General features: G+C 37.5%; 1 non-coding gene across 1 annotated transcript; it reads left to right on the forward strand.

Moving 5' to 3' along the window:
• Positions 1 to 3,107: 3,107 nt before the first annotated feature.
• On the forward strand, positions 3,108 to 3,214 carry LOC114505793. The gene has a single exon (XR_003685265.1). It is a non-coding gene; the product is annotated as a U6 spliceosomal RNA (small nuclear RNA).
• The last annotated feature ends 7,481 nt before the right edge of the window (positions 3,215 to 10,695 follow it).

Consider the following 10,695-nt stretch of genomic DNA (forward strand, 5'->3'; position numbering starts at 1 on the left):
ACAGTGTGGTGATTGCTAGGTGGAAAGGGATAATAAGGGGACTAAAAGGTCAGGTAAAAATACAGTAAAATTTATAAAAAACTAAAGAAATTATAATGTATTAATATCTAATGTTGACATGAATTTTTCTTGCTTGTGAACACAAATATAGAACTTTGTGTGTTTAGAGGAGTGGAAAGACATAATCCAAAGTATTGTCAGTGATTATAACAACTTATGGTAGTGCTTTTCTCATAATCAACACATGATTCTTTTCCATCCTTGGCAAGCACCTCGTAGTTACTAATGAGAACGTGGTTTTCAGACTGATCTCTAACAGATAAATAGTACTAAACACACACCTGCACTCCCAATAAAGTCATAGGAAAGCAATTGAAGACCATTCAAAAACATGGGATAGTGTTTGCATTGCAAATGGTAAATGAAAGCATAAGGCAAGTCTCCAAGTAACTACTTTTTTATCTTTTTTATTTTTTATTTATATTTTAGTCATTGTTCAACCATTTTGCCTTACTCCTCCAACTGATCACAAAAAAGAGTAGGGGGAAGCTGTGAACACCAGGATACCCGAAGGAGACTGCACCACTGAATCTCACAAGCATTCTATGATAGAAGTTCACACCATAAACCCAGGGAACCAGAACAGATCAATTTAAGAAACAGAGGCTAAGAAGAAGAGTCTCATGAACAATGAGAAGACAAAGAAACAATCCCAAAATGAAGAGAAAGGAGGAAGCCTCAGAAAGAATCCAAGTAACTTCTGATTGGAATTCATATATAATACCATGTGGGGCCTTGTGTGGCATATAATTATGAAAGGTATGTGGGCCCTTCTCTTAGGGCCCCAGTCAAGAGCTGGTAACATTTTAACACAAAAGGCTTAGTTCTTTACCCAATAAATATAGAAATCTTGAGAAAGGTAGAGATGAATCAAGAAAAGACACATGGATTTGTACTTAAAGATGCTCTCCTGGCTGAATTCCCAGCATTTCCTTTTTGTTGTTGTTGAGGTCTGGATCCTTGAGACTTACCCCCCTAGAAGCAGACAACTTGATAATGTGGGAAAATGCTAGATACACAATGCTGAGTGAACAAGTACAGAACTGTGAATACTAGGCCTAGTGGAAATTGAATTCTTACAAGGAGAAAATGTCTGATAAGATGGGTAGCTTTAGGACTCATGGTTTCATATAAAAACCAAAGCAAAAGTGCAGTAGTGTAAGCAGGTTTTCTCAAGCTGAGCAGGATGCAAGGCAGTCATATTTCCTGGCACTTTTGCCTCTTGCACTCCAAATAAAGTCATAGGAAAGCAATCGATAGCATTTTTTTCAGGCAGGATGGGCAGGTGAAAAGGGCCTGTGAGAACAGAAAGTACCTGTTGATAGAGCTGATGCGCTACTACCATAGTGAGGAAATAGTTTTAAAACAATCTATGTTGCTATGGCTTTGTTTCTGTGAGGTCCATTCTGTGGAGAGATTAAGCAGGCCCTGACCCCAGATCCTGACTTTCCGGGCATTCCTGGCTTTTCTGAGTTATTCCAGGATCTCTGACTAAAGGCCTGATTGAGTTCAGTATGATAAAAGTGAGGTCCAGGTGCAGGAGTTGGTCAGTGGGGAGACAGGACTAAAACACTAGTTGCCAGGATGTCCTGGCAGGAGAAGTTGTCAGGTGAAATTTGGTGTTCTCCCGGGGTGGGTGGGACTAAAGGAAGCCTCTAGGATCTCTGGTCAATTGCAACTATGAAAGCTAAAGCAGCAATAGAAAAAGAGAGTTGGGGAAGGAAAATACAGAGTACCAAAAACTGTAGGAAATTTTCTGAAGGTCTAATTTATTTCAATTGGAATCACAAAAGAAAAAGTGAAGTATATTTTTAAAAAAGAATGACAATTTTTTTAAAAAATGAGACCTTCGTCCATTACCATTTATACCCCCCTTACACTTTTCTACCTACCCCTGCCACCCTTTCCCTCTGATAATCACAATAGTGTCTGTGTCCATATTTTTCTTTGCTTAATCCCTTCAGTTTTTTTCACCCAGTTCCCCAACATTTCTCTCCTCTGACAGATGCCAATATTTTCTCTGTATCTATGAGTCTATTCCAATAAAATTAATAAAAAGGAGACCTCAAACCAGATATCTAATAACCTTAGAAAATCTCAAGTAGTTAAACACATACACAAACATACAAAAATACATCGATAGTAAAACTCCTGGGAAAAAAAGATAAGAGAAAATTTGGAAGGCAGCTGGACAGGAAAAAAAAAATAGTCCCTTGAGAGAAAAAAAAATATAAAATTTATAGCAGACTTGTCAGACATTATCCAAGCTACAAAGAAATACAGTGGCATCTTAATAGTACTCAAAACAAAACAAAAACAAAATGATTAACCCAGAATTTTATACTATAAAACATGGCCTTCAAAATAAGGAGAAATATTTTTTCAGACAAACAAAAACTAAAAGAATTTATTATCAGCAGACTCTCATCACAATAGATATTAAAGAAAACTCTTCAAGAAGAAGGAATGTAATAATCGTACAGTCAATTGGGATTGACACTAAAAAATTGGCGAGCTATAGAATTTGTTAAGTGAAAGTAAATACAGAGTATATTTTTCTTATTTCTGATTAGGTTAAAATATATTTGACTGTTTACACAAAAGTAATAGTATATATAAAAAGTATGATGGCAGTGCAAAAATGGGAAGCAATTGTATATTTTCATGGATTCTTATACTACATGAGAAGTAATATGTTATTTAAAATAAAACTGGGATTAATTACATGTATACATTTTTAAACCCTGAGTCAACCACATAAAAATTTAAAAAGAGATATAACTAATAAACTAGTGATAAAACTGGAATCATAAAAAATATCACGTGTTCCAGTAGAATTTCAGAAAAGATGAAAAAAGAAGTAGAAAAATAGTGAGCAAAATTATTAGCAATAATTACATTGAATATAAGTTATCTAAATATTCTATTTAAAGACAGATTTCCAAACTCAAAGACATTCAAGTACATGGAGACTTAGTAATATGTTATTGAATGATAAAAGTGTTAACAATGAGATCAAGAAAGAAATCAAAAAGTATCTGGAAACAGTGCTAGCTTTGGCAGTACATATACTAAAACTGGAACAATACAGAGAAGATTAGCATGGCCCCTGCACAAGGATGGCAGGCAAATTCATCAAATGTTCCATATTTTTGCATGTTGGGGGGAAATGGAGACAGCTATACTTGAAAAACAATAAAAAATGTAAAAAAAAAATTAAACAACACACACAGTATCTGGAAACAAATGAAAATGAACACACAACAACCCAAAACTTATGGGACACAGCAAAGGTAGTCCTGAAAGGGAAGTTCATAGTGATATAGGCCTACCTAAAAAGGACAAACATTTCACATAAACAACCTAACTCTACATCTACAAGAACTAGAGAAACAAACAAACAAACAATAAATAAAGCCCAGGGTGAGTAAAGTGAAGGAAATAACCAAGACTGGAGAAGAACTAAATGACACAGACTAAAAGAACAATCCAAAGGATCAATGAATCCAGGAGTTGGTTATTTTAAAACATAAACAAAATCAACAAGCCTTTAAACAGACTCATCCAGAAAAAAAGAGAGAGGACCCAAATAAATATAATCAGAAATGAAAGAGGAGCAGTAACAACCAATACCACAGAAATGCAAATGATTGTAAGAAATTACTGTGAACAATTATATGCCAAGAAACTGGACAACCAGTGTAAAATGGACAGATTTCTGAAAACAAATTATCTCCTAAAACGGAATCAAGAAGCAGAAAGCCTGAATAGACCAATAACAACTAGCAAAATTTAAGCAGTAATCAAAAAACTCCTGGAACACAAAAGCCTTGGACCAGATGGCATCACAGGTGAATTTACCAAACATTCAAAGAAAAACTAACTCTTATACTTCTCAAACTATTCCAAAAAATTCAAGAGGGCAGACTCCCAAACTCTTTTTAGGAGGCCAGTATTATCCAAATTCTAAAACCAGGTAAAGACACACACACACACAAAAGAAAGAAAATTACAGACCAATATCTTTAATGCTAAAATCCTGCATGGGGGTTGCATAGATTCACATCAGGGGTATGTAGAGGGGGTGGGGGAGGAGTGGGGTAAGAAGGCATGTGGATAGGGAAGGCATGGGGTGGGGAGGCATGGGGGTGTTGGAGTAGCAACTCATAGGAGTTGTACACCTTCCACATCAAGGTGTGTGTGAAGGGGTTGGGGTGGGGAAGGTATGGGGGTTTCACACCTGCCACATCTGAGTATGTTTACAGGGTGTGGAGGGAGGCACAGGTGGTGGGGCAAGGTTAGGAGATGGGTGAGTGTGAGAGAAACCTGTTTTAATAGGCATTTTACTAAAAGACTTTTCTGACTTAGGGTGGGAAAGCAAGAACAAGGGGGTGGCGTGTTTAGGATGAACTGACAGAATTGACAATGGTGAGGAAAAACTGGATGAAGATTAGAAAGCTTATTAGGTATCTATTTTATTGTGAAGAATCTGTGTCCTCAGGTTTTTGTTTTGTTTTTGGCCCAGGTTAATATTAACTCATCTACTTTGAAGTCTAAATTTAACTGGACAAAAATTAAGTGGATGAGGAGTTGTTAGAAAATAAAGTCATGATTCAAAGAACTTATATTTACTACCCATGGACATGAAGTAAGGAGGGGATGCTGGAGGGTTGGGGGGGCAGGGAAGAGGGGGGATAAAGGGGGAAAAATGGGAAAACTCTAACAGCATAATCAATAAAAACACTTTTAAAAAAGAGAATAAAATAATAAAATAAAACGACGTGTTTGGTTCCAAGAATTCTCTACCTCCCATACTTCAAACCCCACCTTTTTGACCAGTCTGCCTCCCTCCACACTCTGGGTTGTACCCTGCTTCTCAGAACATGCCTGTTTACAATAGCTAATATTTACAAGCAGCCCAAGTGTACATCAGTAGATGAGTGAGTAAAACAACTATGGGGTATTTAAACAATGGAATACTACTGGGCCACAAAAAAGAAGGAAACATTATCCTTTGTGACAGTATGGATAGACCTGGAGAACATGATGCTGAGTGAAATAAGCCAGTCAGGGAGAAACAAATGCCATATGATTTCACTAATTTGTGGAATCTAATGAACAATTTGAACTAACAAAGAAAATGGGTACAGACTCATAGATGGAGAGGAGGATGACAGTTGCCAGAGGGAAAGTTCTTTGGAGGCTGGGTGAAGGTGAAGGGATTAAGAAAAACAAACCTCAAAGTCACAGACAACAGTAATTACCTCTGGCAATTACCAAAGGTAAAGGGGTCAGGGGAGTGCAATAGAAGAGGGCAGATAACTGGTGCTGCTGGAAGGAGACGACTCAGATGAATAAACACCCCATACAATATACAGATGATGAATTATTGAATTGTACACCTGGAGCCTATATAATTTTATTAACCAGTGTCACCCCCAATAAATTCAATTAAAAAAAGAAAACAAAAAAAATTTCTTACTTTGTTGCATCCTTTTCTCTATGAAAATATCTCCTCAAACTCTTGTCAGTAGAGTACTCCTGTTACTGAGCAGCAAGTGCATCCTGCTGCCTGCCCTCTAGGTAAAATTCTAGAGGCAAAGTTTTGGTAATTGTAGAATGAATGGAGTTGGTCAGGCTCCCTCACCCAGATGTCTGGGAAACTAAGATAAGCAGCATTCTTGCAGCCTTGAGAAGTATTCCCATAGCCTTGAATGGGCTAGCATGCACAGAATTATGCTCTATTCCATAATATCTTGGCACCCTGCCAGCTTTGCATACATTTAGTACATAAGGCAGTTGGGACTTCTGCTGCGGGACAGCTTGCAGCATGTGTGGATTGTCCCACCCTTGAATAAAGGCATGTCAGGTATTCCCACAGCTCCATGAATTTTCTCCTGTCTGCCCGAATCTCAAGTGAACCTGCCTGGCCTTGACAGGCTGCAAGATAGTAATAAAGGAAAGGAGTCTTTATTCAAAAGCTACACAATTTTGGAATAACAGCTTTCCACATGCATTAGTCACTTAGACCTATCAATTAAGGCTAAAATCTTTAACTCTTGAGTTACAGTTTTAATCACTTAAGCCTATCAATTAAGGCTAAAATTTTTAACTCTGAAGTTCCTCCATCACCCCCCCTGTTCATTTTAATTATATTATTTCTATATGTTAGTTTACAAACTACAACAACATAGTATACAAAAGCTAAACAATTTTGGAAGAATGGGGTAGTCTTCTGCCTCAGAATCTGCCCCTTCTAGAACACCCAAAGAAGGATAACCCTGCCACCCTCTGCCAGACCAGCCTGACCCCAGGCTGTACCTGGAGTTTCTTTCTATCCAACATACCATCCTTTGGGATGGGAAACACAGGCAGCTGCAGCACCATCATCCAGACATCCTTAAGGAAGAAGAGCCTGAGAGGCAGTCTCTGCCCCTTTTTTATTTTAAATCTTCTGGCCCATAATTCCATGTGTTCTAGAGGCATTCAACTTCTCAGCCAACCAGTCCTAGACTGTTTACCATTGCCTTGGGCAACCTCCACCAATGGCCCCTTCATACTCCTCCCCAATGATCTAATCAGATCTCTGTGTATCACTCCTAACCCCTTCCAATTTGGTGCCACCCTGATTCAAATCATTTTTGCTCAAATAAACTCTTAAAATTAAAAAATAAATAAAATGTAATTTTTTAAAATTAATGAAAGGTTTCAGGTGAAAAATACTGGATCAAGACAACATTTACAAAACACTATATTACATTGATCTTCTTCCCTCCTCTCTCCAAATTTGCCTTACATAACTGGGTGAATGAAGCTTCACAAACACTTAATGCTTATAGTAAGGGTCCAAACAAAGCAGGGATTTCCACACTATAATAAGAATATCAAACTTTAATTGAGTACATCTTATTCGATAAGCATTTTGTAAAGTGTTAATGTATGTCTTCTCCATTTCTACTTAGCTAGTGATGCCAAAAGCCACCCGTCTGACATGAACATGGGAAAGGGCAGTGGTATCAGGTAATTATGTTCATGTTAACTCTTGAGGAATGTTACGATTTCATTAAGTGGATAAAGGAAAGAAAGAACATTATGGATGGAAGAACACACACAAAGGCAGAAAAGAAGCAGAAAGTATATTGTCTTTTTATTCATATTTGAAATGACTATACCACAAATTATTGGAGGGGTAGGTGGAGGCCTAACTGTGGATCATGAGAAATGCCATGCTAAAGAAAAGTTTAGACTTGATCCTATAAGTGAGAAAAAACAATTAAATAATTTGAACCTCAGAGTGGCATGGTCTAAATTCAAAATGCAAGAGTCTGGTTAAATGCAAAGACCAGGTGGGAAGGTATTTTGAGACTCTACATGAGAGATGATTTGGGCCTGAATGAAAGGAGTATTAATGAAGATGTAAATGACAGGACAGACAGGAGAGATTTTTCAAATACTGCTTTCATAAAATTAGGATGATGGTTCATGGCAGGCTGGAGGGTGGCATGAGAAAGAGGCATCTGACTGATGGGGGGCTCAAATGTTGGAAACATTTTAGTTTCAGGTAATAGCTAATAAACTTAGTAATCAATGTATGTTAAAAGCTATTGTTCCAGGAACTGAAGGTGTGACCCACCCTGACTCCAGGAGACTACAAGCAGTTCCACTTTTGTGCCTCAGGAGGAATGTAAGTAATTCAAGATGGTATCTGAGCCATTGTGCTCCAGGGGGAGACACCCACAACCCAGGGCACAGATGAAAGAATGCTACCGTTTTATCTGATTAACTTTTTTTCCTGAATTCCATATCCCTTACCTACACTTTTTTCCTCCTTATAAAAAGGGTCAATTTAATTGGAATTTAAGACAGTCTGTTAGGGTACAAACCACCATCTTTTCAGATCACAAGCCATCCGAATAAAGGGCCCATAAAGATTCAATCCCTTTCTCTGCTGATTGGGTCTAGTAGGTAACAGGCAGCATGAATTCTGGCTTTTCTGGTTTCATATTAGTATTTTCAGGACTTTGGGATCATATAGGCTGTCTGCATGATCCTCCCTTTTCTAACTACATGTCTGAATGAGGCCCATTTTCTTCACATACTTCAACCCAAGCAATATTTTACAATAGCTTGCAGAAGGAAGCAGATATGAGCATGCCACTGTCTTCATTAAGCCAAAAAAATAAAGAGATTTGCAAAAATGTAAAAAAAATTACACTTCCCTCACTAAATGTAGCTATTTTTAAATGGGTATTTTATGTTAATATAATGTTTATTGTTTTATAAAAATATATTATAGGAGAAACAGACATATAAGTAAATCATTTTAAAGCAGTAAGTTAAATCCAATAATAGATGTGTTATAAAATACTGTGGGGACTAAAATATATTAATACTTTTCTTTCTACCTTCTAAGTTCTTCTGGCTGGGCTAATAATCAAATTAATTAATAGAGACAGATTGACAGGAGAAAAATCCAAGTTTAATACATGCTCATGGGGAATTCACACAGACATAATAAATCCATGAAAATTCCAAAGACTGTGAGGCAACATTGGGTATAAAAGACATTTTAGACAAAGATGAAAAGGGGTGGGAGGTAACATGGTATTAGATTTTCAGAAGTGAGAATGGGTGATTTACAAATAGTTGAGGGAGAGCCAAAGACACAGGCCAGGGAATTACCTGTTGGGTGACTCAGAAACAATGGGACACAGGGGATATCTAGCTACAGGCTCTTGCCTGAAGCATTCTATTTATTATACTTAATTCTATTTAGGCTAAGGAGGCATCTTAAGCAGTTTCTCTGTCTGAATCTCTTGGGAAAGAAAGGGAGGAGGGTCAAAGGTTCAGAGTCTTTTGTTTCTTGACAAACAGCTTAAAATTAATATCCCAAAAAGCAGCATCAAGGTTGCAGGATTTTGGGTTCTACCACTATAATAGTAGTAAAGAGAACATTGGTCAGGGAAGTCTTTTCCAATATTGTTGAGCTTGGTTGTAAGGGAGGATTATAAAGGGAGCTTGAAAGAATTGGAAGAAGGAACTTCAGGCAGAAGAAACAAAGCATGCAGAAATTCAGAAGTGAAGAAGAGTGTAAGATCATTAGAGTTTGCTTGACACCATAGATAGCTTTTAGGGTAATTTTGCTACAGTTCAATTGAGAAAAAATGAGTGACTGTAACCGAGTAAGTGGGTTCTGCTGCTTGCCACAGAGAAAGACAAACTCAGAGGCAGATGCTGGTGCAAAAAGAAAGGTTTATTCAGGTGCTAAGACCTGGGAGAATGGTGAAGACTCATCTCAAAAACCACCACCTTCCTACTCAAGCCTATGGTTCTTTTTAGGATGGGGAAGAGAGGATTTTTCTATCTAATTATCTTGCTAGCCTTTTCTGTTCTCAGACCCTGTCCATTTAACTTTCTACCTTTGGTGCATTCAGTGTAAGAACTGTCCCCTGTGCCATCTTGGACAATGGGGGAGACTTCCCAACACTCCAATGGACTATCTACAATAACAGGACCAGAACAGATAACTGTCAATAAAGATAGGTGTGTTAGGTTGCTAGTTTTGCCATATGCCATAACAATATGCCACAGAATGGGTGGTTTAAGCAACAAAATTTATCTGCTCACAGTTGTGATAGCTAGGAAATCTAATATCAAATTGTACTTAGGGTTGATTCATTCTGCGAGTTGTGGGGAAGGAGCTTTTCCAGGCTTCCCTCCTGGGCTGTACATGTCTTTCTTCTCACTGTGTCTTTACCTCCTCTGTACGTGTCTGTGTCCAAATTTCCTCTTCTTATAAGGACATGAGTCTTGTTAGATTAAGGGTCACTGTAATAACCTCATTTTAACTTAATTACCTCTTTGAATACTCTATATGCAAATAAAGACACATTCTGGGATTCTAAGGAATCACATTTCAAAATCCTCCTTGATCTTCTTAAATGAAAAATACATTTAACTTATCTCAATAGACCCAAGAGTCTTAACCTATTCAAGTATCAATGCTAAGTTCAATTAACGGGTGCACTAAAACAGAATCAACGTGACTTCATCTAGTACACAGGTACAAGGAGGCTGCCAAAATCAGGAGACAGAGAAATATGGCCCAAATGAAGGAACAGAACAGAGCCCCAGAAAAAGAACTAAGTAATGCAGAGATAGCCAACCTATGAGATGCAGACTTCAAAACACTAGCGGTCAGAATGCTCCAAGATCTTATTGAATATGGCAAAAGCATAAGGGAAGAAATGAAGGCTCTACTGAGGGAAATAAAGAAAAATACACAGAAAACCAACAGTGAAGGGAAGGAAGCCAAAACTCAAACAAATGATTTGGAACACAAAAAATAAATAAACATCAACCAGAACAAAATGAGGAAACAAGAACTCAAAAAATGAAGAGAGTTTAAGAATACTCTGGGACATCTCCAAAAGGACCAACATCTGAATCATAGGGATGCCAGAAAGAAAAGAGGAAGAGTAAGAAATTGAGAACTTATTTGAAAAAACAATGAAAGAAAACTTTCTTAATTTGGTGAAGTAAATAAGACATACAAGTCCAAGAAGCACAGAGTCCCAAACAAGTTGGATCCTAAGAGGTTCACACCAAGACACGTCATAATTAAAATGCCAAAAT

The sequence above is a fragment of the Phyllostomus discolor genome, chromosome X, assembly GCF_004126475.2.
Source record: "Phyllostomus discolor isolate MPI-MPIP mPhyDis1 chromosome X, mPhyDis1.pri.v3, whole genome shotgun sequence".
Lineage (NCBI taxonomy): Eukaryota > Metazoa > Chordata > Mammalia > Chiroptera > Phyllostomidae > Phyllostomus > Phyllostomus discolor.